General features: G+C 46.1%; 1 long non-coding RNA gene across 1 annotated transcript; it reads right to left on the bottom strand.

Annotated features, from left to right (window-relative positions):
* Positions 1–616: 616 nt before the first annotated feature.
* Positions 617–4,519, bottom strand: LOC123636894. The gene is made up of 3 exons (XR_006734698.1): positions 4,504–4,519; positions 2,946–2,979; positions 617–668 (listed from the first exon to the last, which is right to left on the bottom strand). It is a non-coding gene; the product is annotated as an uncharacterized LOC123636894 (long non-coding RNA).
* Positions 4,520–7,100: the final 2,581 nt, after the last annotated feature.

Below are 7,100 nucleotides of genomic sequence, written 5' to 3'. Positions count from 1 at the left end.
ATTTTCACATGCCTGAGCTCTTTACATATAAAAAGCCTTATGTGCCTCTCCTAGGTAGAAGATGACAGGAAATTGAAGGTTGCTATGGCTTGAAAAGCAGAAAAACAGGTTTGGGAGAGAGAAGGAAAGCCTTGACTAGTTAGCAAAAGGTGGTCTTGTTATGTAAGAAGCCTTGGGTAATAGTTTTCAGAGAGAATAGATAGTAAATATTTCTTTTCAGGCCTTTAAAGGTAGAGATCTTAGTTAAAATTTTTTAGATCAGGAAAAGATAGTTCTGGGGTTTTTTTTGTTTTTTTTTTTAATACACACATACACACACTCTTCCCCCCTCACACAAAAGGCAGTTTTGTAGCAGTCATTTTAAACTATGTTTAAAGAAATATACCTTGGGGCAAAACATTTCTAACCTCCTTTGTCTATTTTGAGGCTAAAAAGTTTTACATATTAAAAGCCAAACTGATAGTTTTGGAGGAATTTGAGTTAGAGGTTGTTAGAGATAGATAAGAGTGAGTGGGGAAAAAAAAAAAATTGGGATAATGAGGAAAAAAAAAACAAACCCAAATTTAAACATATCTTCCCATACCTTCTTGAGTCAATTTTTTAGTTCTGTGAATAAATAAGTTTGGTTAGGCAGCTGTGTCCCATTCCAGGAGCTGGTATCATAGGAGCTTTTCAAACAGAAGAAAAACAAAGGTCAACATTTGGGAGCAATTTAAAAAAAAAAAAAAAACTAGTTGGGAAGAAAAAAACAATTGTTTAGGAAAAGAGATGGAAAGAGAGGTGAGAAAGAAGGAAAGAGTCAACTCTAACTATTCCACTTGCACCATTTTGGGGGAGTCTCTTCACTTTCAATCATTAAGGGAAGCTATGAGAGACTTGATCCCATTTGGAAAACTTGAAATCCCAATTATGGCATTATCTTCATTGTTTTGGAAGGTTTGATAACCTCTTTGTTTTAACTGAGACTGCAGATAAACTAGAGGTCTCCTAAGGTTTTATTGTGGCCAGCAAAGCTTTAAATAATTTTGGGTTAGATTTCAAACATTTATAAGAATTTTTTATAGTTTTTTAAAGCATGTTAGTCACTAGTGTCTGTGATGGTGGTGGATCGGAGACCATTTCCTTAGAACTAAGGTTTTTATAAGTGCACTTACCTTATGAGAGCGTCCTCATAAACCTTTATGGACAGACTGAGTCTGACAAGGTACCCGCCACCCCAAACCTGGGACCTACAGAAACATTCTCTCTGGGGTCTGGAATGGAGGGAACTAGAACTGGGGAGAAATGAAGGGAAGAGGTGGAGAGAAATAAAATCTCCGAGATCTTTGTTCTAAAAGCAGGAGATCTTGGATCGAGGGGAGTTTACCCAAGTTTCTCCCAGCAAGGTTGGGGAGACAACTGAACTATCAATGGGCTCATGCAGACGTTGGTGCATTGACCTCCAGCCATGCTGGGGGAAACTAGGTGTCTTCCTAGGTCCCTATGTGGTTGCCATTTTGTTAACTAAAAAAAAATTAACGAGGTTTATACTTTGGGAAAAGGAGAGCTTTATTTTTCATACAGGGTAGCAGACTATTGGGCGGCCATTCCAACAGGCTGGAAGGCAGAGCCCCAGCCAGAAGCCAGGCACCGTGCTTCAAAGGACAGACAAAAGGAACAAGATTTTATACTGTGCAGGGTGGTCAAATATACATATTCAATAAGCTATAGTAGGAGTTATGAGTGTTTATGAAAAAGTGAAATCACGCACATTTGTAACTGCTTTATCTCTCTCATCCCATCACGGCTGGGAACTCAGTTTTAAGGTGTTTCTGGGGTCCCCTTGGCTGAGAGGGGTCCGTTCAGTTAGCAGAGGGCTTAAGATTTTATATTTTATTCACACCAGCATTGTACTGCAGCACACTAAAGGTTGCGAACCAACAATCTAGGGTAAAATCCTAACCTGCACACCTGGCAGTCAAGGTCTTGCAAATTTTGGCTCCCCTTCCTCCCCAGCAAGAACCTTCCCTTCCAGCCAGGATGCGAGGTTCCCTAATATACCTTCCAGACTGTTTCTGCCCAGTCCCACCCTTCCCTGGAATCTATCCTCTCTCACCTCAATCCCTGTGATGTCAATTGAGCTTCAAAACCTCATTCAGGTTCCACCTGCTCCCCGGAGCCTTCCTGATCACCCCAGCCCCCTTCCCAAGAGTTCTTCCCTTTCTCTGATTTCATTCAATGTTAAATTGGTGGCACTCAGTTTAATACTTTATGACACACCGTCCACTGTGGTTTTCCACTTGCTTTGATTGAGTTACTGTCATCCTGCAAACTGTGATGTTTTCTAGGGCAGGGGTCACATCTTTCTCTCTTGCTCCGTCCTTGGTATTAAGGACAAAGTTAAAGTCCCAGGTAGGTCCTTAGAACCAGTTTGGTAATAACTGAATTGAGGAAGAGATGGGAGAAGAATAGAGTAAAAAAAGGGTGGAGGGGAGAGAGGAGAGAGAAGAGGAAGAGGACTGGCCAGGGCTGTGTGTGCCGGGGACAGCACATTTCAGTTGAGCCTGGAATCCCAAGCTCTGTGGATGGGTGGAGTTGGGGTGACCACCTTCCCTCCCATAACTATTTGCATTTGGGGGCTTGGCTGCCTCAGGGTCCCTGCCCCCACATAGCAATTTGCATCCATAAATTTACCTAGAAGTGAGGGAGCTTCCTGAGAGAAGAGACAGGGCCCTGTCACCTCTCCATATTCCTCTTTTGTCATTCAAAGTCATGTGAGGTGAGGAGGGGGTAGGGCATGGGCAGTGGAGCCAGATGCAGGATAGCATAGCTGCGTCCCTAAAGGATGCACCTTAAGGGGCGGGAAGGGAATGTCTGGAGTCCTTCCTGAGGGCTCTCAGTGATATTAGTCCAACAACTCCATGGTGGCCCATCTACCCCAGATCCCTCCACAAATGTCTACCCACCTGTGCTTGAAGCAGTTGAGACCAGCAAGTAGGGCTGTGTGAGGAAGAAGACACCACAGATATTTTGTCATAAATGTAAATAAATGGGACCTCCCTTATAGGCTCAGGAAGATGAAGCTGCCACATTCATGCTGTGCCCAGATGCCCTAACACAGTGCCCTCTGCCTGGAATCCCCTCTCCCCTGGCCACGGCCTAGCAAACTCCTTGGATGGCCTGGCTGGACTCCCCAAGGCGGAGTTAGACTCTGCCTCCTGGTCTCACAGCCCTGCTTGGAGGCCTCTGTGAACAGCTCGGGCTCCCCAGTAAAATGGGAACCATGACAACCTCCTGGGGTGGTAAAGAGGAAACAATATTCAGGCAAAACAAAAGGCTTGAAATTGAGATGACTTGCCTCCCCCCATTTCACTAAGCCTGGTGATTCTGCACATCCCAGGGTGCTGAGTGCTGCATCGGGGCAGAAGAGGTTTGGAGCCCTCCAGATGCTTCTTGGCCATGAGCTGCCAGTTCCAGCCCAGACAAAGGGTGTGCTCAACCTTAATGGCTACGGTACAAAAAATAAGGCAGCAGGTGGAAGAAGAGCTGCAAAGAGAGCAGCCACTGGACGAACAAGAAAGGCCAGTGCCCTGTGAAATAAATGCACGGTCTGGACACAGAGAGCCAGGAACCACAGAGTGGGCTCCTAATGGAGGAAAAGTGAGACAGAAAAATCAATGGTGCGGGAAAGCTTCTCCTCACATCTTTCCAACGGCTGCAGGGGGAGGAGAGGGAGGAAGAGCTCTGAGCTGCGAATATATTAGCTGCCTGATCCCGTTACCAAGGGAGTGGTGAAGTCCCAGTCCCTGGAGGCCTCTCAGGAGATGGTGGATAATTACATATGGGTCTCTGGTTTGCCAGATCTCTGTCTCAAGGCAAGGGATGGAATATATGACCCTGCGAGGTTCCCTTATCTGTACCAGAGCAGGTTACCACAAGACAAAGAGAATCCAGGAGGCTGTCACATAATTATTTGTGTTGCATGCTTCCTTTAGCTTTTGAGAAATCTCCTAACAAAAATCTTAAGCGCTCAAAAGCAGAATGAATTTGGTGATTTCACAACCCACCCACCCCCATCTTTTATTTAAAATAATAAAAACCCCAATCTCCTGAAACCCTTAAGACAGTCTTTAGAGTCAACGAGAACAGGATCTTTAGCTTTCCTTAGAAATGTCTGCATTTCTCTCTGGTTGAAGGAAGGAGGGTGGGGTAGGTTGGAATATTAATACGGAGCATTTAGATGAGGTTCTTAATTTGAAAAGAATGTGAGGATTAATGCTTGAGTTTAATTGGTGCCTGACTCATCACAGATAGATTTTACCCTCTTCTCCTTAATCAATTTCACCCTAATTAATTCTTCTGTGGCTAAGTCTTGTTACATTAGATAGTCTGCTGATTATTTCCACAATCAAGAGACTGTATATTCATGCATTTTTCATAAGGAATGACTGCATCCTTTTTCATAAGTGATCCTGCTGGTTGGCAGTTGCAGCCGCTAAAATAATTATAGAGCATATTACTTACTTTTAAAGCATTGTTTGCTGTCATATTCATCCTAGGTGACGATTTGGAAGAGTTCCGGAGGCTGCTGTAATAGGGCAGAGGAGCTGGGTATTTAATGTGGCAATTTTCAATGTCAAGTGCTGTTTATTCATAGGTCATTGCCTTTTTTTTTTTTTTTTTTGAGAAAGTAAACACAGGGGTAATTTGGTCTTGCTGGCTGATGAAGCCATGTACTACAGACTGGAAGGCCATTCTAATCGTGTGCTTAGTTTAAAACCTTGCCTCTAGGAAGGACCTACTTCTGAAGGCTGATTGGCACCTTCTGCCTCCATCTGTGACTGGCCCAAATAGGGTTGCTCACGTCTGATTATTACTCATGTGGTGGGGTGCTTTCATGTCAGACCCTGATGCCCTGCAAGCTTGAAGGCTGGAAGCAAGGCACCTAGTAATTCCAAAGCTTCGGCTATTTTCTGTTTAGTAAGAGGACTCGGTGGTGGTGGGGGGATGGAATCCACCTAAGGTAAAAGACTGCATTTTGTTTTGGGAAAAACACTGGGCTTTTTGGTTATGCAGGGGAAAGGCTTAGAGCTGATTCTGGAATGGACAGGTTGAGACAAGAGGAAATAAATGGCCATGTATGCTAATATAAAATGCTGTCTTGTGGTTAGTGGCAGACAGAGCTACCCCACTCGCCCGCTCATCTAGGCAGAGGGGAGACTTTCCTCTTATCTCTTGGGGAAAACAGAGGGTTGGGACCTGGACTCCAGACCTGGCCAAGGGCCCTCCTGTCTGTGGGAGTTAAGTTAGCTCTGCAATCAGATGACAGGCCTGGAAGGAGAAGGCAAGCGGGGGGTGCCCCACCCATGGGCCAGTGGACTCCAGGGGAGTTCATAGAAACCGCCAACTTAATTTTTATTTATTTTTTTCCTGTAAATGCAACTGTCTTTTGTCAACCCCAAGCCTTCAGCCTTGAAAGTGTTAATCTTATAACCCTGGGAGAATGAGAGAAGACCCTGTATTCATGCTTGTAATTGGGGGAGAGGAATTGTGATCTTCCCTGAGACCCCCTCCTCTAAAGCCTGCTCAAGGAAGCACCATGGGCCTGGAGCCCACATGAGAGGCTGCACATTAGCCATGGGAAGGAGACTCGTAGGATCCACACAAAGATGGAGGCTCAGGCTAGGCCTAGCTCAGGTGGACAGGTGCAGAAGTGGAATAAGACAAACCTCCTTCCCCATGTTCTCGAGAGAGAGACCTTCAAAGGGAGAGGCTACAGCTTGCAAAGCACACAGACAGGGGTTGTTGGCTAGCAGCCATCTGGGTTGCCCTTAATAGACACTGCAGTTGGCCAGAGTTTCAGAGGTTGTCCTGCCCCTTCCCCAACCTGCTTCCAGACCAGCTGTTCCGGGAAAGAGCCCAACTGTAGCAGCCACCAGCTCATTTCCCAGGGACACCACCACCAGCTGCTCCGCAGAGCCCAGGACCAGTAACTAGCAGCGTCATTGAACCTTAGGTCATCACTCTCACCCCTACTACAGAGGAGGAAACTGAAAAAATTCTGGTGCAGTTACTCTCTGTAGTGAAATGGATCAAAAGCGATGTCCTTAAGACCACTAAGGAGTTGAGGAGATTGGAAGGGCAAAACCTGAACACGTGTTTGGCCATATCGTAAATAAGTGACAAGCTGGCGAGATGTCCAGAGCCGGTCCCCCTACCCCCGTGCTAGGAAACCTAGACCCAGATAGGTAACTTGCTTAAGGTCACTCTATTTCAGGGACAGGTTCAAGCCTTGCCTCCCAGGTCCCCCAACTCCCAATCCAGTGTTCTTTCTGGATGGCCCATCCCTCAGGTAAATTTCTTTTAGCTAGAAAAAGGGGCTGGCTGGAACATCCCTCCAGCCTGCCATGTGTTTACTCTCTGGCCAAACATTTGTTCAGATCTTGGCCTTCCAACCTCCTTAATTCCCTCTACAGTCGTCAAAACACTCCTTTGGATCGTTTCACTCTAGATAGTAACTGCATTAGAACTTTCTAGCTTCCTCATCTGTAATATGGAGATTATAACAGCAGAATCACGGTATCAATTAAATTAATTCATGTAAAGAATTTAGAATAGTATGTAGCACATAGTAAGTGCTTGGTAAATGTTTGCTCAGAAAAGGGGGGTATGTAAACCCATAGCACTTCCCTTATTTATGACAGGCTAAAACAAAAGGCTGTGCCCAAAGGAGGCTGGAATCCAAGGAGGGTCACGTTAGAGTCGGGTGTTCCCTGGGGGAGGCCCTCTGCTCTCAAGCATTGTCATGGATCAATCGGTAGTTCTGGAAGTGAGGAGAGGAGGAGCAAGGCCCTAGTAGCCCCCAGGTCACCTGCCCTGGTCGAACTGTGGTGAGTGCATCTTCGAGGCTGGGATGCCACAGGGGAAGGGGAGAGCAGCTGGCAGGTTCCCTTTGTGAATTCATATCAGCTGCCCTCCCTGGGCTGCTCTGGGCTGACTGATCAGGTTCAGTTGTGCAGCTTCCACTCTGGGTTTGGCGGATGGGAGCCCTGGTCTGAGTGGAGGCCCCCAGGAAGGTCAAGGTGTGTGCCGGTGGGAGGAGGACGGACCTCCATTTCCTA

Source organism: Lemur catta, chromosome 4 (assembly GCF_020740605.2).
Source record: "Lemur catta isolate mLemCat1 chromosome 4, mLemCat1.pri, whole genome shotgun sequence".
NCBI lineage: Eukaryota > Metazoa > Chordata > Mammalia > Primates > Lemuridae > Lemur > Lemur catta.
Note: the sequence above shows the minus strand (reverse complement) of the source record. Positions and strands in the feature narration are given on the sequence as shown.